General features: G+C 40.4%; 1 long non-coding RNA gene across 1 annotated transcript; it reads left to right on the top strand.

Annotated features, from left to right (window-relative positions):
* The first annotated feature begins 1,943 nt into the window (after positions 1-1,943).
* LOC115338657 lies at positions 1,944-23,611 on the top strand. The gene is made up of 4 exons (XR_003922488.1): positions 1,944-2,264; positions 20,062-20,163; positions 22,271-22,486; positions 23,508-23,611. It is a non-coding gene; the product is annotated as an uncharacterized LOC115338657 (long non-coding RNA).
* The last annotated feature ends 1,321 nt before the right edge of the window (positions 23,612-24,932 follow it).

Below are 24,932 nucleotides of genomic sequence, written 5' to 3'. Positions count from 1 at the left end.
TTTAGTTCTATATTATTGGAAGTGGCATTTATATATTCTGGATGTTTTCTTGTGGTTGTCTTTTTCTCTGTAGTTTAGTTCTCTGGTACTAATAAGTTTTCCAGAACAGAAATGCAATAAAGTCAAGCAGTGATTTATGTGTTAAAAGAGAGACTATTCTAATGCTGAAAATGGATATATATCTTTTCTTACCTTCTTTGCTATAAACAATAAGGAACTTACTAGATCAATTTGCTTAATCTTTGAAGACTTTATCCAAAGTGCACTTATACCAGTCAAATACCAAATGAATTTCAGATCAGATCCTTAATAGTTAAATAATGGAGCGGTATGAAATACGCAGAAATACACATATTTTCTTCTTCTATGATGAAGTTCCTGCTGTTGTAGAAGTGCTGTTATTACCATCCAGTGGTATTATTGGCACATCTCCATCCTATTGTTCTTGTTCACCCAAGATTTATTTACCAGTACTCACTCTTTTAGGCATTCTTTCCATTGCTTCGTGTATCTGATATTATGCTGTGACACTACGTTAACCTGTTCGTGTGTGCTTCTTCTGCCAGGCCAAGGATTGTCTCCGTTCCCTGGGCTGCAGCTATGCCCAGACTGTAGTGTTAAACTCCCCAGTCCTGCTTTCCCCAGTGCCCATCGTCCCCTCTCCTCCCAGCTCCCCATTCCCTCTTGACCCAATACCAAACCCTCCCACTCACTCCCCTCTCCTCGGGACCCTCTTCCAGGGCCTACACCCCACTTAGAGTTCCCCCACGTCCCCTCTTCTCAGCCCTCCTATAGATCCCTACTCCATCTCCCATTCATAGTTGTATTTTCCCTGATTTGTCTTTCTCTTCAACAGTGTACTGTAAAAGCCAAAGAGAACAGCTAAAACGAGGGACATTGTTTTGCTGGAATGCATTAATAATTTTCTGACAGTGGGTCTTTGACCTAGAGACAATTAAAGAGCTGCTCTGTCGACTAACCAGATGCCAGGGACTCTGTGTGTCCTCCCTTTTCATCCTTCAGCTTTCTGACTTCCACCCAAACCCCCAGGATTCTGCCCAGTGACGCCCAGAACATCCTCTGGAAGTAGCTGGATGTGGCATTCAAAAGTTACTACATTAGGTCCAAACATCCAAATAGAGATGCCAGACTGCAACGTCTTATAAGCTGAGCCAATAAATGGCACTGCAAGTGCCCCACGTTTACTGTCTCTCAATGATTTCCACAGCAAATGTACTTTGTACACAAGCAAGAATACGGTTTTGATTTTCTAACTACCGGCTTTGCCATCACAGGCTGGATCCTGACACTCACATCTGAGTTCATTCCTTCTTATGCATCAACAGCAGTACCAGCGGTCCTGCAGATCAAACAAGGCCCTGTTCAGCCTTGCAAAAACCAATTTTCTTCCTGCTGTGTCCTCAGTGACTCCAAGGCTCCCCGTGTTCTTAACAGTAATGCCTATGTCAAGCATTCAGCTATCACTAGGTGGTCTTAAAAATCAACATCATGTGTTTAGCTTAAAACTAATCTGGGTGTTCTCTTACATTTAAAAATGCATGTGGGTTGCCTTCTCAAACTTTTGTTTATCGCTGTGAAAACTAGAATAGAATTTAAACGTTACTACCTGTAAACACTTGATTCAAAGAGGGCTCTTTCAGAGCAACACCAAATAGCGTAAAAGAGGCTCGTACAGTGATGCACGAGTTATTGTAACTGGTTGCATTAATCTGTCATTCTGCCATTGACAGATTGGGTGAAATAAGATCCCTGGCTTGCTCTGGTTATAGGTCTGTGATCACTCTACGCTGACATAAGTGGTGGCTACTGCCAAAAGGGGGTGGTCTCATTCCTGCTACTTCTCTTGTGCTAATCCTACTTTTCAGTGGCTGCCTGACGAGCTGGATCAGAGAATTAACTAACTGCTATTCTGACAGGTTAATTATAAGCTGAATCATTTCCTGACCCAACAAATTATGTGGATGCATGGATTTTACTGGTACTAACATTCCAGAAAAAGCTGGAATGTGAAACTGAGGAAAAGAAGTTAAACAAGGAAACATTTTTTCAGCCATTCTTCAGGATATAAACATAACCTTCTCCAATCAATCTTGCTGCAATTTCCACACCAGCTTGAAAACTGAACTTGCCCATAGCAATCAATCAGCTGCATTTCCTATGCAGTTCCACCAAAGGCATCACTCCTCTCAATGGCAGGCTTCCGTTGCTTCACTGCCATATGGATCATGACTAATGGATGCTGGGTGAGTGTCTTTCTGCTTTATCTACCCGTTTATGGGTCATAAGAGCACTTGTGTTATACCTACATAGCAGATGAAGATCAGCAAATACTCCACAAGACTTCTCACCACCAGCTTTTGCTTATAGCAAATATAGATTGTATATAGATTCCACCATCAAGATACACACTGATGAAAACATGCTAATAATGTGGTCATTCTCCTTCAGGTTAAATTGATTTAAGATGCAATATTCTATAAATCATCCTTGGTTAAAGTATGAAAACACACATTTTAAGTGAAAAAGATCTCTAGGAAGTTTGTGGAGAATTTTGAAATAATCTGCATAGATCTCACATATTAATTACTTGTTTAGGGTGTGGAGTTGTAATAGTACATTCAATACTTTTACAATAGTACATTCACTATACTTTTCTGAAGGAGTTTCTAAATAATTGTTATTTCCAAGGCTGGAAGAGCTCATAGTTGTTATAAGGCTCCAATCTTTTTTTATAGACTGATATTACCAAAGATTACTGCAATATCTAAGAAATTTTTTTCTGACATGGTCACATTTCATATACATACATACATATAAAAGACAGCTTGAACCTTCCTGATTTAAATTTCATACCAAGGTAACCCTCCTTGAACAGCAGTTATTATTCTCCACCATCAAACACATGAACTGTCTGTCCATGTTGACAAAGAACTTGGTTCTTCCTATTTCTGAGTCTTCCAGAAGTGCTTTTGGGCATTTGTTTAATTATATCCTCTAGAAAATACCTGACTCATACTTCCTGATATCCTTAATTAAATGTTCAAAAATTTTCCTCAGTTACAAACCCTTTGATGTACACAGATTTATTAACAACCAATGGGTGAATTCTGAGCTTAGGACTGAAAAATCGTACAAACTTCAATTTCTACCGCAGAATCCAACAACAGCATAACACCCTCCTAGAAAAAGTCAGAAATTATTTTTACCATTATTAAAACTCTCTGCTGTGCTCCCTTAACCATAGAACTGGCAAAAATGAGTTTCCTAAACTTCCAAAGAAACTTAGCCTGAAATGTGGAGCAAGCATGGAAAATTCCAGCTTCCATGATTATGGTGACATTGTAAGCAACTAAATTCAGGCATTCAGAATATCTTAGCCAACCTTAGTTATAGCTATCATTACCACTATTACTTAAAAAGATTAGGAGGGGTGACAGAAATCCTTACCTAAAATGCTATGTAAGCATACAGGTATATCTGAGTAATGCAGGATTTGTAAATAAGGAATTTTATCACTAGGGACACTTGTGCTACCCTGCTGTAAGGTTTATGCAATACACTGGGCTTGTTGGCCAGGCAGCAAGGCTGTATTTTTAGTATGTCCTTCAACTTTTATTGTTTTTCAATTCAAGCACATTTTACACAATCTTCCAAGGAGCTTTTTAAAAATTCAAGGAGATTTAAAGACATGTAGATACTATGTAGGCGTGGGTGGCATTTGTTTATAACAAATATAATGGGGGGGGGGGGGGGGATTAATCCAGAATCTGTTAAAATTTACATAAAAGAAAACCCTGTTAATTTTGACAGGATTTAGTTCAGCCACTTCTAGTAAATTAGTAGGGTGTAATATTAGCTTATTCTGACACATCCTTGGAGCTACAACCGTACAAGTATTAATCCATTCCAATCCCTGACACATAAAAAACACTTCCAGTGTTGTTCTCCAATACCACACAAAGTGACATTTAGCAGTCCCTTTAAGTATAACAATTCCATGGGGACACACAGCTAAAGAAACACAACTATTAAACCAAACCAGTGGCTTTCTTAACACTTAAATCCATTTATACTCACTCTGGTGCAAGCGGATTCAAGACAACCATCAATTAATCAAAGTGTTAAGGGGAAATTTTATGATGTTTAAATGCTTTGTGCATTATAATATTGTGACTGAGAGTTTAGAATTGTTCCAGATGTTGAAAACATCATTTTATTAAAATGAAAATAAGTTCTGAACTCTATTGTATCCCATCGGCCTCTATTCAGGCCAGCTCTTCTAGCATTGACTCTAAATCACTGATGTTTGGAGACATGCCAGGAAAACAAACCAGTCCCCTGCTAACATCTCCTTGCCTATACAAAGTTAGATATTTACAATTACAGAGTCTCCAAGAATGACGTCAAGGCACCATTTATAAATTGAAAAAAGCAAAACAACTTTCAGATGAGTATTCAGGATCCAGATGAAGGGAATAAATAAAAATAAATGTAAATATAAAGGTAAGTATAAAAAATATATGTGTTCACGTAAATAAATACGTATGCAGATATATAGCTAGAGAGATATAAGGCAGAAGTAGTTGGATCTAGTGGGCTACAGGGCCCAGGTGGGTCCCTCCTGCCCCAGCCCCAGGAACACAAGCCGGCTGCAGTCCCACGTCCCCAGGCGCAGGGAGGAGGGTGGCTGAGCCCGTGCTCCTGCTGGGCACACACCTCTGGGCCCCTAACGGTGGTCCCACCCCACGGTTGGTGGTCAGCTCTCCCGCCCCGCTCGTTGGCCGCCCTGGCTTGCACTTCATTAGCAGTTAGGCGTGCGCAGATGCAATATGGGACCGTAGCGGCTGGCCTGAGGCTCACAGCCTCTCCTGCTGCTGACGCCCAGATCTACGGCCCCCTCGGACCCATGGTCCCCTTCTCCCTCCAGCTGCTGGTACTCAGACCTCTTGTCCGACTCACCAGCCAGTCGAACCTGACATTTGTTAGTGGTTCTACAATACGTACAGAATATTTCTCAGACTGGAAAGCACACCCACGCAGAATACAGTTAGAAGGAGGTTTTAAATAAAAAGAGAGGATAGATGCTTCGTCCTCCTGGACCCACTCTGGTCCCTCCCTTTTCCTTTGGTCCTTCCCCTAAACACCCCTTAACTTACTTTGCACCTTTCCACAGTCCCATTAAAAGGTCTAATAGCAAGTTTTACCCAATCCCACAATTCTCTGCTCCCTACACCCCACAAGAAGCCCTGTGCCCCTGGAGGCAGTAACTCTCGCCAGTTTGCAGCGTTTCCCTTGGCTCCCCTTGGTGGGTTTCCTCCTGGAGACCATGGTCTGCTCCTTTTTCAATAACCCTGGGAATGGCCAGGTCAGGGCACCCTGTTTGAACTGAAGAGGTTAAGGGGGTTCCTCTGCCCATCGTTGTTTCTCTTACCTTCAACGGGTCTTTCCTTAATATGATTAGCCTTCAGTAACATAACCTTACATAGAAGTCTTCCATTTTTAATTTATTTGGTGCATCCTCCCTCAACGTGTCTTTCTTTCTCCTTTCCACCTACACTGTACTTACATCAGTGCTCTGTAGCATAAAAAATGTGTATCACAAAGATGAACTACCTACATCTTGTATTAATAATGATCCAGCTGTGGCAGTATGGTATCCAGTACAAAGTAATTAATCTCCTTTTGGTAGGTTTCACACATTCCAGCAGGCTTTGACCTGTTCCTACTAAATGCACTGAAACACCTCTGTATTCCTCAGCTTTGCAAAACTTTGCTCCTAGTCTTTTTCCCTTCTTCCACTGCACTTTCATCCTTTACCCAAATCAGCTCACCACATTTTTTTTTAAGTATCTGTCCTGTATGTGGTTCTTCCTTCAGACAAACATCTGCAAATTTCTCTGTTTACATTCTCTGACCACCCTAACTCTGAAATACGGTGCTGTGAAAACCAAACTCCTTCCCGAACAGTCTCCCTCTGTTTCCTGGCAATGAATGCCAACCTCCTCCCCTAGTCCTGGTCAGTTTACAGTTTTGGTGACATTTTTATGTTCTCGCTCTTTTTCCTCTCCCCAGTGTGTCTTTCCGCTTTGTGCTTGTCCATGTCCCTGTACTCCTCCTCTCTGCTTGAGCTCGTTCTGGCTCTTACTATCTCTTCCTTTTTGCTGCAGCCACCTCTTCTCCAGCAGCCTCCCGTGGATTTTGTTTCATTACTTCTACAACCTCCCCATTGCCTGAAAAATCATTCATGTTTTCCAAAATCACTCCATATCTGTGGCTTCCTTTGTCTTGTGTACAAAGCTGCATTTCTTTTAGCAACTATGTAAGAAGCCAGTCACCGTCAACAAGTCTGATGTGATTCATAGGACACTTACTAAGTCTCACCCTTTTGTGTGCTACTCCAGTCTTCCCCAGTGTCGTGGTTTAACCCGGCCAAAACCAGGACAAGCGGCTCCTATTTAAATCTCTTCATTGGCTTCTTCTCGGCCCAAAGTCAGGATTTTTCTCATCTCTGAGATGGGAGGTAGACTTACATCCCTATTGAACACAAAAGCAAAAGTCTTATCAACGGCTACTTGGTCAAGACAACACTCCAGTCTTTGCTACTGAATAGTTTTGGTTTTGTTTTCTTTTCACCTTTAATTATTCTTTCCTAACCTTTCTCGTGCATCAAGATAACTTCAATATCCATTTTGCTCTTTCTTCTGTTTCTGTCTCTCTGCCTGCTCTTGGGGTTGCCCTGTCTCTTTGGGAGATCCTAATTTTACCAACAGCCTAATCGTCCCTGTATCCTCATCCCCTTTAAATAACGCTTCTGCCCTGATGTTCATAAAACTAGCCATTCCTTCAAAGACATTAAAACCTGCCCAAACATCATTCAAAATAGAAGCAAAATTTGGTTTCCAAATCTGGTAATCTCTCTTCCATCACTTCACATTTTTTTCAGCATCTCCTCTTTCTGTGCTTGGTATGGCCGTGTAGGCACAGTGCTGACCATATCTACATCTCCTACTGCGCTCTGTCTCTCCACTGACAGCGAGGCAGAATTCAGGCAGGAACCTGGTGTCTTATGGTAGAACAAGAGATTAGAAAAAAGTAGGTGGCAGTTAATTTTTAAGTTTTCTTTTGAAAATTCAATCCTTTTTCTTGTGACTAGCTGTGTCAGTGGAGAAGTCGGCAGGTAATGAGAATAATAATTCAGCATTTTGCAAAAGGTCCTGGGACTTGACACTTGCGTGGGAGGCAATATGCCCCATGTTAGCTGATGCATTCTGACACCTCTTAGCAAATGTTTATGGCCCACCGTGTGGTTTGTCTTCTGCTGATCTTTGGCAAAAAGCACATGTAGAGACTAAGATTCATAACTGGACTTGGCAGCTTTCTGTAGCTGAGTGGTTTAAGCCAGTGCGGTGAATGAGGAGGTGGGCAAGCTGAAATTATTTCCATATGGTAGAAGTATTTCAATTTCCTAAGGGGATATTAAGCCTAGAGGCTGAGCCTTTAAAGCTTTCCAAAATTATAAATGCACCTTTGCACAAAAGCCTGAGAGTTATGGCTGGAGTCCCCTCAGAAGCCTGAAAACCAGTACAGTGCTGGCGTCATGTATCTCTAGCTGTGCAATAGCTGAAGTGATAAATCTAAAAAAAAGAAGAATTCAATATTAAGAAAAATGGTCTGATAAAGGGAGGGAGTAGCTAATATTTTATACTTAGCCAATAGTCTCTCAAACAATTAAATATGGCATACAGACTTCAGAGGCAAACTGTGGTGGTCACACCCCAGTGTGCCTTTAGTTTTTCCCTTCCAAAACCTAGAAAGATACTGGTTTTCCAGGCATGAACCTAGTGTTATAAGTATACTTGTGTAAGAAGGCACTTCCTCAACTGTTGGGGGTATTAATATCAGGAGAATCTTCACATGGAAGGAAATGCAGAATCATTATGTCATATTCAGCACTAGCTGAGTCCTGAAAAGCTGAAAATCTGCCAGACAAACAATTTTAGAAATGGGGCATAATAGCATGCAATACTATTTTTGATAATAATAGACACTCACCCACATGTATTTCTAGCATCTGGGATCACTGTAAGTCACACTACAATTGTTATGCTTCATTTACACACCTTTTCACGTATACTGAACATTGCAGCTTGTACAAAATGAATGCGTCTTCATCTTGATGGTGTCATTTAATGATGCTGATAGCTTTATCTTTGCTTCATTAGACTGAATATGTTTGTATATTCAGCCTTTGGGTGTGGTAGCTTTATCACCTGCATTGGTTGACTTTAAAAACTATTATTTCAATACATAATAGGGAAGAAAAATCCTCATTTTTGGACAGGTAAAAAGGTATCTGAAAAATTCTGAAGGGAGAAATCAGTTTTGTATGAAAAGTGTATTTCATTTAAAGATTTCTTTCGCTTTTTCTTGTTTTACTTTGTCTTGCTTTGCTTTGCTCTCTGATTTCTGGGGAAAAGGGAGAAAGAAAGAAAATGAGGCTGTCTATCTCTTTTTATTGATAAAAAAGTAATGCACAATGGGAGAACAATTTGTAATTATTGCCTCCTGAGTAAAATTCATTTCAGGCTGTTGAAGGAAGAAAGAAATTGCAGAGGAAAATTTCAAGATGAGACCTGGCAATTATGTAATTTAGCCTAGCAGTTATTTGTATGGAGTATCTTCTTGTCAATTTAATCTGGACTGATTTGCGTTACTTCCTTTTCAGTGAACTCTGCTGTATAGCTTTGCATATCTGGTGCTAAAAGTAGGTATATCTCTTAACATTCCTTTAGATATTAATTCCCTCTTATCTTTAGGAAATTATCATTTCTGCTGCCTCCATCAATCCATCAAGAGTATTCAGCCTATATCTGCTACAGCTGTATACCGTAGGGAACTGGTATGTACATAATGGGAACGCTGAAGAACATTCCCAGAATTACTCCAGTCCCTCACAGTTACATAGTGATTTTGTGTTCTGCCAATAAAGCTGAAACAGTCAGGTATATCACTGGCTGCTTATTCTGATCATGTGGGAACTGACTTAAATTAATTTGAACAAGTGAAATTCGTGATGCAAGCTAGCTCTTGCTTTGGGCAAATGTACTATTTGCACTTATCATCTTCCTATATTTGGAGCAAAGATAAGTTCATTATAGCCTGGATTTGGAGCAGATTAAAATTTTCACATTACCTAAGGACTGGCAGAGAGAGAAGCTAAACATTTTTAACCAAACCAAAGACATCTTTTCATGTTTCTTACCACATGGGTATATCAAAATGACTCAGGAAAAGAACTGCATTCTGTGAGCTGGAATATAAATTCTGACCTGTAGGCTTGCCTTGGCTTACAGTAAATGTCCCACAGATGTAACTGAGATGTTTGGATGGAGTAAAGGCAGACTTTGTATGACTTAAATGGCAGTTATTTATGATTTGTGCAATAACAGAGTTTCATAGTCATCACCTGACAATGGGGGACAGGGTGTGCTTCAGTACAAGCAGTTTGCCTGGAGAGTGCCTCTGTCTCCCTCTCCTCCCACCCTTCTTCTCTTCTTTCCTCCCTTTTTCCTCCCTTTTTCCCCTGTGCTTTTTTCTTCCCTAGAGCATTTGTGAACCACTATACTCACAGATTTTCCTTCTATGCTCTTCTCTATATCCAGTGCTGAAACTGGTTTCACAGGAAAAAAACTGTGACATTTACAGCATCATTGTACAGCTAGGCTGATATGGGACTGAGTTTATCAAATCACTGTTTCAGGCTGGTGAAGACTCCTGCATTTTTAGTGGTTTAATTTATGTATACGTTGTAGCTATGAGGTCTAGGAAAGCATTTTTTAAATTAAAAAAAGTACGTGAAAATGCAGAGTCTGCAAAGTCTTTGTAGGTGAGCTAGACCAAAACATTTTAAGTTGGGCAGTACACAGGCTGCAGCTTGAATGCTTGAGATCTATGCGTTAGAACTGAAGGCGGTCTGGGAAAGTAGTCTTCAAACCACAGAAATTGCATCTCTCTGGATATCACTTGCGGAGATCTAAATATATTCCCTCAGTCACCAAAATTTTCAGGTCTCGTAAGGAGTCCAATACTACTAAAGGACTGATTCCTACCATTTAGCAGATTCTAGCATATCTTTCTCCAGGAATCAATGTTATTACATTCAGTTAGTAATCTATCTCAGGAGGATTTTTCATTGCTTCTCAGTAACAAGGTTTATAGATAATAAAAAAGGTACACTTACTAACAAGGCCAGAGAATGACAAAAAAAGAGGCATAGTTGCAAGTAAGCTGAATCTACACAAAAATGAAAAAAGGACTGTTTCTCAGAAATACCTATGTTACCTCAAGTGAAGTTAAGCCCTACCAGGATAAATTTTGTAAGATGTGTATTTCCCATGGGCAAGATGGCATGAAGTGTACAGAAACCTTGTGCTTTTGGCAGCAAAGTTTCAAATTTCAGAGCACCCTTCTTAGACCAGATGAACACTATCAGTGCAAGTCTCCATTCAAAGCTGGCGGGGTCGCCTGAGGAGACTTTGATAAGACTGACTTCCCCAGGTGCAAGTACACAGTTCACATATAAAACAAGAAAATAATAGAAACAGGAAAGAACATAGCATCTGCTCGAAAAAAATAGCAGGAATACATTCATTAGTTTATCTCTCCATCTACATTTTGGTTAAATTTATTCCCTTGTCATATCAAGTTCACCAAAAGATATATATACATAAAAATTACAAGTTCATGAAAATCTCTTATGGGTGACTAAGTACACAACTTCAAATAGGCTTTTATTTGCTCTCTGACACATTTTTTATGGCGCGAGATGACATTTTATGATACTTTATCAGTTTTATGGTCACTGGCAGATTTTTTAATCTGCTATACATTTAAAGGTCAATAAACTCTCTCTGTTTGGGTCTTAGGAAGATTATAGAACAGGACAATTTGCAGTGGCTTTATCCACTCTGAAACTCATATGTCAGAAAGCAACGCCTATAAATCCCATGGGTAAGTGCGGGAATAGCTGTGAGCGTTCTGTACAAGAAGTGACACTGGCGTTTCAGCAGCTCAGAGTATCTGCATGACAGAACATCAATATTTGTTTACAAATACAAGCTCAACAATTATAAAAATAGCTGAGGCTTCCCTTTCAAGCCAGAGAGCTGCTTCTGAATAAACAATGTTGATTTCCATGCCAAAAAGCTGCTTGAAGGTCAGTACAAACAGGAGTCAATTTTTGTCAAAAATGCATAGCAAAGTTCAGAGCTGTGGTCCACTACAGGACTAATATTGAGCATTATGGTCAACCATTGAGTATACACTGCTCCTGAACCACGTAAGATCTAAATATACAAATGCCATCACTGTTGCCTTTCCAATGAGGTAGGTGAACCGAACGTGTGACATACTGACAGAGACTGCTTATAGTTAGAGCTGTCATAAGGCAATTCAGAAAACCATGTAGTTGCTGCCTCGGGTTTTTTCATTCTTGTAAAAAGGAAGATTTCAGGCAGATGTCTGAAAGCTCTTTGTACCTGTGGTCTTTTACTCTTCGAAATAGATGAAGATAAAGAAGTGTCAAGAGTTTTCTGCCATGTGTGACCTCCTTAGACATCCTCTGAGCAGACAGCAGAACTACAGAGGGAAAATCAGGCTTATTATTATTACGTGGTCGAAAAAGTTTCCCAGAATGCTGTTATGATAGCCTAAAAAAATTAAATGCTATATCATTTCAATAAAATATATTAAATTGAACTTAACTGTGAAATATTAAATGGATGAAACTACTTCCTGAAGTTACACAGGCAAGTCATTAAAAGGAACTTTGAGGAAGGACTTAATTACATTTATTGCCACACTAAAGATTATTATTCTAGAAAGAAATATCTTTTGAATGTCACTGACTTTACTGTGCTAAGCCTCCAGATAGAATTTCATTTAACACATGTAAAATGCATAAAATTAGTTAGGAAAGTCTTTCTGAGTACTGATTCTTTATGTCCCCACATACTCCTTCTGCAGTCTTTGTAAAGAACTAACCCAGTTCCCACCTTGTCGGTAACATTCACCGCTTGTACCTATAGTGCCAGAAAAGACAGAAGAGAAAAGCTTGGCTCTGAATACTGTTTTAAGATATGAAAAAGGCTAATGCAACTCTGGAGTGAATTAGGAGTTTGTTAACATCAATCTGCAAGGACATGGTGAAATTGCATAGCTGTGGACAGCCATGCTCAAGATAGAGGAGATCAGACATGATTCAGAAAAGGCTCCTGGGATGCTCTGAAAGTTGGAGAGACCATCTATGAAAAGACTCCAGATGAGTTTTGCTTAGCCTAACAAAACAAGGTCAGAAAAGGTCATCTTCTTGTCTATATTTATGCTCACATTGAGAAGACTGTAAACATCAGGAAGACAAGAGAGTTGTTCGTGCTAACAGTCAGAAGTTAATTGGGCTGAAAGGCTTTTTCTTTCAAGATAAAAAAATTAACTTTTTTGAGCTGAAAATTAATTCGTTCATCAGGAATAACTTAAGTCTACATTCTCTGTCATTATATGAGCCACCAGGACCACAGAATAATCTCTAGCACACAGTCTGAAAATCTAGGTAGTTTTAAATGGGGCTAAGGCAATTTAGGAACTGAATTCTGTCTGATAGCAGCTTCAGCTGGATGTCGTGCCATCAGGGGAGCAACTCAGTTGCCCTACCATAGGCAGTAAATGCCATTGTAGACATGCTACGCTATCTGACACATCCTCATGAAACTAACATACAAGACATATGACCTGCAGGAAACCTTCTGGGATGGCAGGTGGAGACCAGGAAGGATGCTTTAAATGTCCAAGATAGTCTAGGACACCTCTATCTAAGCACTTAAACTGATCCCAAGAGATTCCCTCCAGTGTTATGCTCCTGTTGAATGAATGTGTTCTTGATGTCCTGGACTAGCTCTGGCTCTGCCTTCCCTCAGAGCGCCAGAAAATATAAAGATAAGTCAAGCCTAGGTGTTTCCTCCAACTGTATTTCCATCTGTCAACCTTGACCAGGCTATTCCACAACTGGCTAAATCAGCAGCTAAGCATTCCTCTGGTCTGGGAACGGGTCTGAAAAGCAATTTTATATTTATGTTAACATAATTCTTACTGGATTACCACAGCCTGGATTTACATCAATATGATACCTAGACTCTTTTTCAAAATTATTGTAGTCGATTACTTCATTGCTTTGTGGTATTTAACCATTTACAAAGCATTTGGCTCATGCAAGCACTTATTTAGGGCATGACATTGATTTGGGGAAGGAAAAAAAAAAGACGACGACCTGAGAAGAATTGGTCAAAACCACACACAGTTACTGCAGGATGAGGATTCTGTCTCTTGTTCAACAATCCCTCCATGGTTTCATGACCTCAGAGAATTCAAGTTCATTGTTGCTAATGAAATCTACCCTTATTTCTGCTTAAAATATTTTCCCAAGTAAGGAAAAAGTAAGTAAGGCCCCAAGTAAGCAGGTTGAGGGTTAACAGAGAATGCATTGCTTTCCCAAAGCTGCCTTTGGAAGAATGCCACATTGTCAATAACACCTGGACTTCATACTTCATAGGTGCAAAAAGTGCAAATTTCATAACAACAGAAAAAAAAAATCTCAATTTTCCGCACATCATAATTGTCAAGATTACCACCAGGCCTGACTGACAAGAGAAGAAGTCACACCAATTGCCAGCCTGTGTTTTGAGCACATAGGAAAGTGTAGGAAACAGAAAGTGGGAACTTTCAGAAAATGCACACTAGAAACAACAGAAAAGGTTTACTGGTAAAGAAGGATTTGTAGGGTCATTTTCATGTCAAATTTTTTTACAGATTCCTGTTCAAATAAACCAAGCATTTGTAACAAAGTCTCCCCTTATGTTCAGGGATTAAAATGTGCAATACAAAAGCTTTCTGACAGGCTATACTGGCTAAAAAATCCCACACTTCAAAGTGGTTTTAAAACATAAATGCTTTCTGCCGCTTACCAAAAATTAAAGAAGGTGTAGTCAATTTAGGCTAAAGAAGCCCCAAAAAGTCTATTTTGTAAGCATAAAGTCAATTAAATTATTTTCTATGACTTCATCCACACTGCATATTAAGCCTCTTTGTATATGATAATGTCTTTGGCTATAGCTTCCTTTCATGTTTGCCTTTCTTTTGTGTCCTCCACTGACCCTGTTTTCAGAACTGTCCATGTTTTCAGGACATGGTTTAGTTTCAGGACATGGTTTAGTGGGCATGGTGGTGTTGGGTTGACAGTTGGACTTGATGATCTTAGAGGTGTTTTCCAAACTTAATGATTTGATTTGATTTGACCCTTTCCAAGGAATCTCACAGTCATTGTTTCCAGATGGGATTGTCTAAGAGAAGAGACTAGGATCACACAGAGGTATGGTAGAAAACCAGTCATGCTACCTTCCTGCCTTCCCAAAATTTCAACATGGAAATTTAGCTGATGGCCCAGCCAACTCACAGGTATGATGTTCTTAGAAATTTATTCCAGACACTACTACAGGTTCTGGAGAGCACAAGCAACTGGGGCATATGCTGGAGATGGATTTTAGAGTGCAAAGGGCAGGGGATCAAGTGGAGCTAGCCATCCATCATGCTTGGAAACAACAGAGCAGTCCTTTCGCTGAAATCTGTAGGTCTTCAGCTGTAAAGAATATCCATAAATTCAGTGGAATGTCGCTCAAATGGTGTGGGAATGTGAAATTCCAAGAAAGAATTTTCAAGGACTACTCCTGCTTTCACCATCTCCTTTTATAATTTTTGTCCATTGGGACAATGTCCAGGGCAAAGCCATGAAGTGGAGGAAAACAAAGGAGGAAGTTGTGTGTATTGTGGAAGGATGAAGGGATGTAGCAGGGACTAACAAGAGTTGTGAGATGCAGAAGTAAGAACTCAAAGTACAGAAGGAAGATTTAACAAGGTGTCAGCAGAAGGGACAGAGGGAAGAAGGGACATAGGCTTTACTAGTTTTGCTTGTATAATTTGATTTATTTTCTACCTATCCAAAAACCTTTCAGAGGTACTAACCAAAAGTCATGAAGAAGGATCACTGTGCTGTATAGCTGCAGTGAATCCCTCTGGACCAATGAGAGCTTTGCAGAACTGTGTATGTTCCTTTTTACAGGAAATAGAGCATCTGATTTTGAAATATCAGGAAGCAGAAAAGAGAAAAAGATTCTCTCCTGAGGTAATAAATAGTTGTGGTTCTGTAACTTCTGCCTGTGATGTCCTTCACGGTTCTGCCGGCCAGGAGCCACCAACGAGGCCTGAAGCAGTATAACAGCACAGTTTCTTTCAAGTGACATGGTCTGGTTTGTCCTCATAAGTCACAGTCTGGTTCTTTCAAATAGTGGCTGGTATGGCATGTTGTTTTCCTAGAAAGGTCATTTCATCTTTTGAAAAAAACCCAAGAAACATGAAAGTGGCCTAAGAAGTCTCCTTGATCCCACCAGTGAGGAAGAAAGAGTTGAGGAGCAATAGACGGATCCTGTGGGACAACAACTGGTTGCACAGCTAGTGTTGGCAGCAGAGATTCCATTTTTATGACCGTGGGACTCTCTCTGAAGGCTGAAGACTGCTAGGAAGAGATAGAAGCCACCTGACCAAGAGGGGCAAAAGCATTTTTGCCAAAAAGCTGGCCAAACTGATGAGGAAAGCTTTAAACTAGGAATGATGGGGATGATGATGACGACCCACAATCAAGTTAGGAAATGGTGGATGGGGTTGGAAAGCAAAGGCTGCCAGCTGATGTGGTCAGGAGACACCTCATAATTAACAATGTCCAAAGGGGGCCCGCCTCAAGTGTCAACACACAAATAAAGAAGTGCTGATAGAGTTGGGGAAGCTCTCACACTTTTTCTGCGAAATCAGCACTGTTGGGTGCTTCTCTGAAGTTCCTGTACACTAATGCATGCAGCAAGGGGAACAAACAGGAAGAATTTGAGATCTGTGTACAGTCACAGGACTGCAGTCTCATCAGGGAGATGTGGTGGGATAGCTCACATGACCGGAGCACTGCCAGGGATCGATACCGGTGCTTTAGGAGGGACAGGCTGGGATGCGGGTGGCAGGCAGAGTCACCCTTTACATGAGAGCGGGAGAAATGTACGGAGCTCTGCCTAGGGCCAGATGATGAGCCAGGTGACAGCTTATGGATCAGGATTAGTGGACAGGTGAGGGGTGAGGTCATGGTGGGTATCTGCTACAACCTGATCGGGAAGAAGAAGTAGATGAGGACAACTGGAAGAAACCTCACGTTCACAGGCCCTACAAGGGGGACTGTTGCAGGGACAACACAGGAGGGCACAAGTGATCCAGGAGGTTTCTGGAGTGCATTGATGAAGACTTCCTAACACAGGCAACTGAGGAGACGATGAGGGGAGCTGTTATGCTGGACCTCATACTAACAAACAAGGAAGAACTTTTCAGGAATGGCAAGGCTGGGCCAGCCTTGGCTGCAGTGACCATGACATGGCAGAGTTCAGTATCCTGAGAGGAGAACACAAGGGAAAAAGCAGGATCACAACCCTGGATGGAGTTCAGGAGAGCAGATTTTGGGCTCTGCTTAGAAGAATCCCATGGGATTCAGCCCTGAAGAGATGAGGGGTCCAGGAGAGCGGTGGATAATTTCAAGGATCACCTCCTCTATGCTCAAGAGTGGTCCATTCCCATGAGCAGGAAATCAAGCAAAGGTGGCAGGAGGCCTGCACGGCAGTACCTCATCAAAATGTATAGATACCTGACGGGCGAGTGAAGAAGTTGGAGCCAGGCCCTTCTCAGTGGTATCCACTGACAGGACGAGAGGCAACGGGCACAAACGGAAACACAGGAAATTCCGTTTAAACATAAGAAACACCTTTTTTACAGTGAGGTAAACAAAAAACAAACACTGGCGCAGGTTGCCCAGAGACATTGTGGAGTCTCCATTCTCGGAGATGTTCAAAACCCAGCTGGACGCAGTCTGCGGCAGCCTGCTCTGGGCAGCCCTGCTCTAAGCAGCGACGTCGGACTGGATGATCACCAAGGGGCCTTTCCCCCCTCAGCCGTCCTGTGATTCTGTGCACCTCTCCTGAGGCTGGCCAGTCCTTCACTCGCACAAAACCCAGCAAGCAAAACAAAACCATACTCCTCCCAAGCTGTGAAATGTTATTTACGATGATTTTTAATGAGATCAGTGTATTGAAGTACTCTTAACATTTGTCACAACAGATGTTATTCTTAGACAATACTTATACACATCCTTTTTTTAAAGTTTAGCCATAATATTTGACTGGAACTATTTCCTGTGGTAATGGATTCTGCAGGTGAAGTCCACACAATGCAGAGGAGAGACACTTCCTTCACTTCTTTCTAAATATAGTGGTCAATAATGTAACTGACTCCACCTAATCTCATGTTGTTTTGGTTTCGTGATACCCCCAAAATACATAGATGCTGATGCCAACGAGCCCTTTTAAGCCTAGTTCATCTCCTTGCTTTTTGTTTTTTTAAATTGAAAAGAAATGCTTAGACATATGAGAGGAAACAAATCAGAGTGCAATTATGAAATTCCAGGAAGGACATTTGGCAAATGTTGCATATCTTTTGACAAAACAGGCCACATAGGAATGTAAACAACTGAGACAGAGAAGAATTATTTGCTAATAAAACAAGTCTATGAACAAACTCACTAGATGATTCTTGCATTTGGTAAGTAAAAAAACAGACCAGAATTAAATGGATCCTACTCAGCTGAAGAGATTCATGTTTGAAGCTCCTGGGTCTACAGGAGCTCAGCTACAGCTGAGTTTTCATTTTGAAGCTTTCCAATGAGGAACAGAAGAGGAGTTCCTAATTTTTTTTTAATTATTGCATAATTACTTGTGCTTTGTACACGTTTGGGCCACATAGCTAGTTAGACCGGGGGGGAGCAAAATCAGGAGCAATAGGTTGAATGACACATAAACTAAATCTAGCTCAATGTGAATGTTGAGATTCCTGATATTTTCTGATTTCCAAAGGTGCTCAACATCTCCTTTTCCCCTGGAATGGATTGCAGGTTTTTAGACTCTTAATCCTCCGCATATCCTGTGCATAAACTGTGTAAATTTAGCAGCCCAACTTTAGACTTTGAAAAGAGAAGAGGGGAAGCGAGTGAGGTGGTTTTAAAGGCTTTCAGCAAATCAACAAATAGTCAACATCTGTGAAGCTGCAAAGCTAGGTAATATTTCAATGGTAAAAGCAAACACCAACTGTTTCTTTCAAATGTGGCCAAGAGCATCCAGGACTAACAGAGTCATGGGACCAGAAGAAGAGTAAACAAGAGGGAGCTTGGTGGTTAGAGCGTGCTGCTGGGAATAGGGAATCCCAGTGCTCTGGATCATTTCTGGGCTTTGTCCAATGCCTGTCTAAAGTGCCTTAACAATTCAGGGAGTGAAGACCAGAGCCTACAGCTCTTTCCTACTGTTTTTATTTGTAGCAGAATGAGTAACAGCAGCACCACCACCAATTTTTCCTCTTTGACCCTGCTTCTGTAAGAAGGCGTTCACAACCACTGAACATGCTCTAGCCTGGGATTCTTACCAGATTTGTAAACCCCAAAATGTGCACAGGCAGAAAATATGCATCTAGACACTCAGTTTATGGGCAGATGCACTAACACCATCCAAGTACATGTAAAGCTTAATTGCTTAAATGGTATCTCAGACACCTATGTGGTTTAGGCAGGGAAAGGGTTGCCACCCTGAATTCAAAGATCTAAATTTCATCTAATCTTTGCTTTATCTTCCTAAAATTTCCTATTTTGGAAGTTACTTTTCAACATATTTAAAATGCTACCAGAATGTCCACTGTTAGAAGATTAAATCCACGTTCAGGCATCTGAGTGACTTGATTTTCAGAGATGCTAAGCAGCCAAAGTCAAGTTTGCAGCTCCCATTGAGAGCAGTCAGTAGCTATATATTTACACGTTAGGTAGAGAATGGCATCAGCATTTAACATTACACATATGCCACTGGATTTCCAGTAATAAGTTTTTCAGGAAAATAAGGTGTATAACATATGGCAACACTTTAAGAAGAGGGGGAAAGTGGTAAAAGAGAACATGAAAAATAATGGGAACCAGGTTTATGCTACTGGTAAGCAGCTGGATAATAAAAGTGTGATCTTTTTCTTACATATAATGAATCACTATTTTTTTTTTTTAAAAAAAGGTGTATTTTTGTGGTTTATTCATGATGTATTTCCCAACAGAGCAATATAGTTTCCCATTAAATGGCAGACAGGTACAGTATCAGATTTTTCCCAACAGTCCTATACATTTCCCCTTAACCTTTGACTCTCGTCCCACTTTTCCCTGTCACGTAACAGTAGTCCATTACTCTGTTGCTTCTTAAGAATGTCACCTTTAACTTGACTTAGCTCATCAGCTTTAACCTCCATCTTCTTTTACTTTTTCAGCTTTCACCTCAATGTCAGTGTCTGGAGTTCTTCTTCAATCCTAGATACTTCCCAACCTGGTAGTCTCTCAAGTTCTCGCTGCCTAAAGTCTCTAACAAACCAAAGCTCAGAAGCACTAGTGCTCCTTCTCTCTTCCTGACTTACCAACTGCTCTCATTAACATCAGCAGTGCTCCTTTCCTAGCTCCTCTTCTTTCTTGGATTTTTATGCCTCTTTCCTTTCTTAGTTGCCCTTCTACTCCCCATTTTTCCTTAAGGTCCTTTGTGTAAAAAATATATGATCTGATTTTCCCAGAACTAACCTAAAATTTCATGTCTGTACAGAGTAATTACATATTTTTACATATAGATTTCAGATATGCAATCCCTTCCTGTAAACAATAGAAAAAGAAAGCTATAGGTAATCGTTTATAACTAACAATACACACTCATTTTTATGCCATGAATCATTATTCAAATGAGGGACTGTTAGTTTTGGCAAAAGAAAATTTTTTTTTTTTTTAAATTGTCCATTCTGGCATCATTATTCTTTGTTCACAAATCATTCTTGTCGGTGTTTTAGACCCTGCTCTACAGACATGCTTCTCTGTATGTTTTTTCTGGAATTCCATCTACTCGGGGAAGTCCTCATCCCACCTGGAAGTTAAGATCAAGGAAAATACAGGTATGTCCAAGATGCCCAGTATGCTCAATAGCTCACAGTAATCTTCTAAATTCCCTTCTTGTGATGTTCATCCTACCCAACACTCCTTATGAACCTTCTTGAACTCTTTAATGCGAGCTCTAGTCTCCAAAGGAACTGTGTGATAAAGTACCTTGCTCTTTGTGGATTAGGATGATCCACACTTTCTAAAAGAACACTAGAGGGTTACAGGGTAACCAGAATAAACTAATGAATAGGGACGACTGCCACTGCTGTAGTCCTGCTACGTTAAAACATCTCTATCCCTTGTCTGTTGTAAGCTTTGAAAACTTCTTACAAAAGAAATTTCCTATAAAGGACACATGGAAATACAAACTCACTCTTCAGGGATTTTTGTTGCTCTATGTTGATTTTCTCTTGGCTCTTTCCTGCTGAGGTTTTTAAACAGTTTTTGGACCTTGTATGCCCATATAAAGTGTCTTAGTATTGGACCTAGAAGAATGATGGTTCAGTGGTTGATTTTGTCATAGCATTACCCCTGTAATTTCCTTAACAAGTTCAGCTTTGCAAAAATAACAACAATGTGCTTTTTCTAATTTGGCACAAGCCACTTCCATGACTATAAACCAGTTACTGCGCTGCCGTTCAGACTGAAATTGGATTAAAGAAGTGATGTGGGGACATCAAAATAAATTAGAACAAATAAGAATTCCAGTAAAATAACAGAACAAGAATGTTATGTCTTGCCTTAAGTGGATTAGTGGAAGATAAAAATATTATCATTAAAAAACAGCTGATGCTGCATGGAAAAGTTTGAAAAGCGTTCTGTTTAGAAGCAGTCCTACACAAACAACTCTTTTCCCCCACTCCTTAGTGACATCACGGTTTGTATAGAGTTGGGGGAGGCCAAACGCACGAATTCTGACTTTGGGCCCTTTGGTGATGACTGTCAAGTCTGTTTTTAAGCTATGCTAGAATAATGGTCCCAGCTGGGCTGGACAAGAGTAACCCATTGTCCTTCGAATGCTGGGTTTTCAGTGCTCTCAGTATGATCCTTAAATTCACATGTCATGACCAGTTTTCTTAGGTCATTGTGAGCCTAGAAGACAAAATATATGTTTTAAAGTTCTTCTGAATTGATTATATATGCATTCTACTAGCTGTGTACTACTGGTAATTACTTACTGCCACTTATAATCAATAAAACAAATGCCTATGGATGGATTATTTAACAAACAGCTTTTTTAAGAAATGCCCATGAATTGCAGACATTGAGCTGAAATGCACAATGTGCAGTACTGAATGCAAAACGTACTTCCCAAAATAAAGATACCTAAGTGCACACTGCATTCCTGCAACACACCTATTTTCATACAATCAGCCGTGAAGGCACTCAGCATATGGTTACATGTTAGGAACATGTGGATACTTAAGATAAATGGGAACATACTGTAGGCAACTTGTATGACGACTGAATATAAAAATCACACTGTACTGAGAATTGCACTGTGCTGTAAGGGAAGTCAGTGGCTATAAACAGAGATAAGTTAACACAGGATTCAAAGTTACCTGCTGTTCAGAGTTAGTTTGTTAATTTCTCACTATTATATCAATGCTTTCTTTCAAACTGTAATGTCAATTATAATATCATTGACAGAGAACTTGCACATCTTCTGTGTTCAATAAAGCTAAAATAATTAATAATTTCATACCCACTGTAAGATAGAAAACTGCAATTATTGAAATATTCTTCTAGTACGAAAGGGTTTAGTTTTAGCTTACCAGCACTGAGCCCAAAAATAAATGAAAATAATAAGTTGCTATTTCAACCTATGTGGTGTATGTAAGTGCATACTATTCTGCAAATATGAGTTAGCTGCATGAAAGTGTTTGTATGAAAAATAGTAGCTATATTGGAAGATATCTGACTGAAAAAGATTAGTTTCATGTCCCATCAGAACCTCATAAGCTGTTTCCCACAAGATCCATGGGAAAATTAACGGGAGGTGGGCTAAGAAGCAGATGAGAAAACAAAAATACATCATAATGTTATAAGAATCAGACAACCAAGGATTTTGAAATATTTGGTTTTTAAAGGATGTTATGGCATATGTAATTCTCATAAAAGGTACGTCTGAGTAGTATTATGAGCATGAGTTCCTCTGATCTCCGAAGGCATTGCTCACGGACTAGTCCAGTCCCGGACTGACACCACTGCAAGCACATCTGAGAGCTTTATCTGCGGAAGCAGCCTAGGAAGGGGACGTCGTGCAAGCTTTCTTCCTGACAACCTGCCAGCAGATCTCCACACAGCCACAGAGGAACCATTTCTAGGCATCGACAGGTAGTCCTTGTGCTCATTCAGCCTGTGATTTTTCTGCTGAGAATGGCAGAATAAATACATTTCCAAGAGTCTCTAACCTTTGAAGGGAGATTTTGAAACAACAAGTCATTTCTCAGAGTTGCAGTTTAAGTTAGAAGGGAGGTAGAACACCCTTGGAGAGTCAGAGCTGAGAAAAATGCACCAGAATAGTACTTTGGCAAATGTTCCATATCACTGCAGCCAAATTAACTCCCTGTTTAGCGTGCTTTCTTTCAATACAGTGGCGCTGGACTTAATTTCAGACTGTTTCTTCTTCTACTTCTATACATGTCTAGGAATTTCTTGAAGGACTGATGCACAGGGACAGAGAGTCTTGTTCTACTTTTTATAATCTTGCATAAATGCTTTAAGCTTCTGCAACATGTCTTACTTGCAGATCGGTTTCCAGATTCTTTTTTTCCTTTCACCTTTCTTGTATGCCTCCCCAGCTGAGTTCACCCTTCATCCCTTGCCAAAGCCTCTGTGCTAGGAGAGTGTGCTCTCATGATCACGCTGCTAACACTGTGACCAAAAGCTAACCATCAGCAAAAGCTGTAGTTCAGCTTTGAACCTCAGTCCTTTCCACTCTTTCAGAACACAGAAGGTTTCTTTTGCCATCCAAAAATGAAATCCCCATTTCCTTAAAGTGAAATTGCAACGGAGGAAACCGTACACTCAGTCACTCTGTAGACAAGTGACTGAAATGGACATCTTGAATGTTGTGGCTTACCCTATAATAAGACAAATAGAAGATGGACTTTTATTTGGCAGAGGTGAAATTACATTTGTCATTCAAGCCGGTATATATGTTACAAAACCTACATATACGTGTGGCTTTCTCTTCTTGCTCATTTTGGGAAAAGCCATGTCATAATATATGTAGGATGCCATGAGGAACTAGTTTTATCCCCCCTTTCTTTCCCTCTCTCTGCCTCCTCTTCCTCTCATTTTGATTCATTGCTGAAGTGTCAGGGTTAATAAATCTTCTCTTCATTTCACATAGTTGTGCTGTTCTCCAGTATCCAGGAAGTGGCACAAAGCATGGTTTTGCCAAGTCACGGTATCCTCACATCGTGTGAGTGGAAGAGTTTCCTGGGGAGAAGGATAAGCAAAATTGCATTACTAGATCTCCCAAACTTTAAGCTTAGCAACAGCTTTGTCCCAGAGAAAGTTATTCAGCTCGAGCTTCCCTAATGAATAATGCAGAGGGACTTGAAGTACCAGAACAATCTTCTTGCCATTTATGGATGCTAAGTTACCCAAGACAAAAAGCAAGATGCTAGTTTTGTAAACAGCTATTCTTCGGTAAACATTTTGGAATGCCTCCTTTTTCCACCCATAAGCAAAGAAATCTTCATTGTGCCTGTAAAAATAAAACAGCCTTAGCAGAGAAAGTCTGTGTTAAGCTCCTACATAGAAAGAGCCAGAAAAACTTTGAGATGCGCTTTGAATCAGAAAATTAAAAAAAAAGAGATTCTTGTATTTGGTCTCCAGGGCAATATTTTGCCAGCATCCAAAATCACTGCATACCCTACTTACAACAGTTTTGCTGAGCAGCTGGAGATAATGCGAGGGGAGAGCATCGAATTATAACATGAAGTTTGCTGAAATGAATCAGACTCTTGATATAAGGCCTTCCTTTCTGTAGGCTGAGATTTTCTTTCTGGAAGATGCCTCATGGGGAGACGTGTCTTGAAACTGTAAGACTTTACTTGCTATTGTTGCTTTCAGCCTGCACGGAAACTGAGCGCAGCCCAGCCAGCTTGGCAATAGGAGCGCAAAGGTAGGTACAGTGTGTCATTGAGAAAAGACATATTCACCCTCGCCTCAAAGAAACAAGGTCATTTCAAGATCATCTCAGAAAGAGATGACATCATGTAGGCCATGTTTTCTTGACCCAGACCTCTATTTAACTGGAGTGTATTTCTGAGCGTGGAGTAGAGCACACTGCAGGGGTGTCCCATGGCTTAGCATTCACTGTTCCTAATCCTGAATCAAAAGCTTACTTTGAACAGCCCTCACACTAAAATTTCATGCACCACTTGCACAGCATTGGCAGAGCTACACTAGTTTTTAGGGAACTGGTGCCAGCATTCCTGTCTAGAAACATCTTGAGCCATAAGTTAACTAACAGATTCATATTGTTGCCTGTTTTGATAACTACGATTTCTTTTCTCTCCCAGTTTTGGCTGTGCCACCAGATTACTGGAATGTGCTGACAGGACGTCCAGTACATTGCAAGCACAGCGTACAATGTAGTGTGAGAACTGGCCTCCTGAGATGTTAGAGTAGCAGTAACACCCCATCACTGTTCCGATTTATAAGAAAACTTTTATCTGCAAGTGGCAGGGCATTTTGAAAGCATTCAGAAAGAGGGCTAAGCACTCGGAAAGCTGTCGGCGGTGGGCAACGTGGCACATGTGCTTGA

Source organism: Aquila chrysaetos, chromosome 2 (assembly GCF_900496995.4).
Source record: "Aquila chrysaetos chrysaetos chromosome 2, bAquChr1.4, whole genome shotgun sequence".
NCBI lineage: Eukaryota > Metazoa > Chordata > Aves > Accipitriformes > Accipitridae > Aquila > Aquila chrysaetos.
This window is presented reverse-complemented; position numbering and strand designations above follow the sequence as displayed.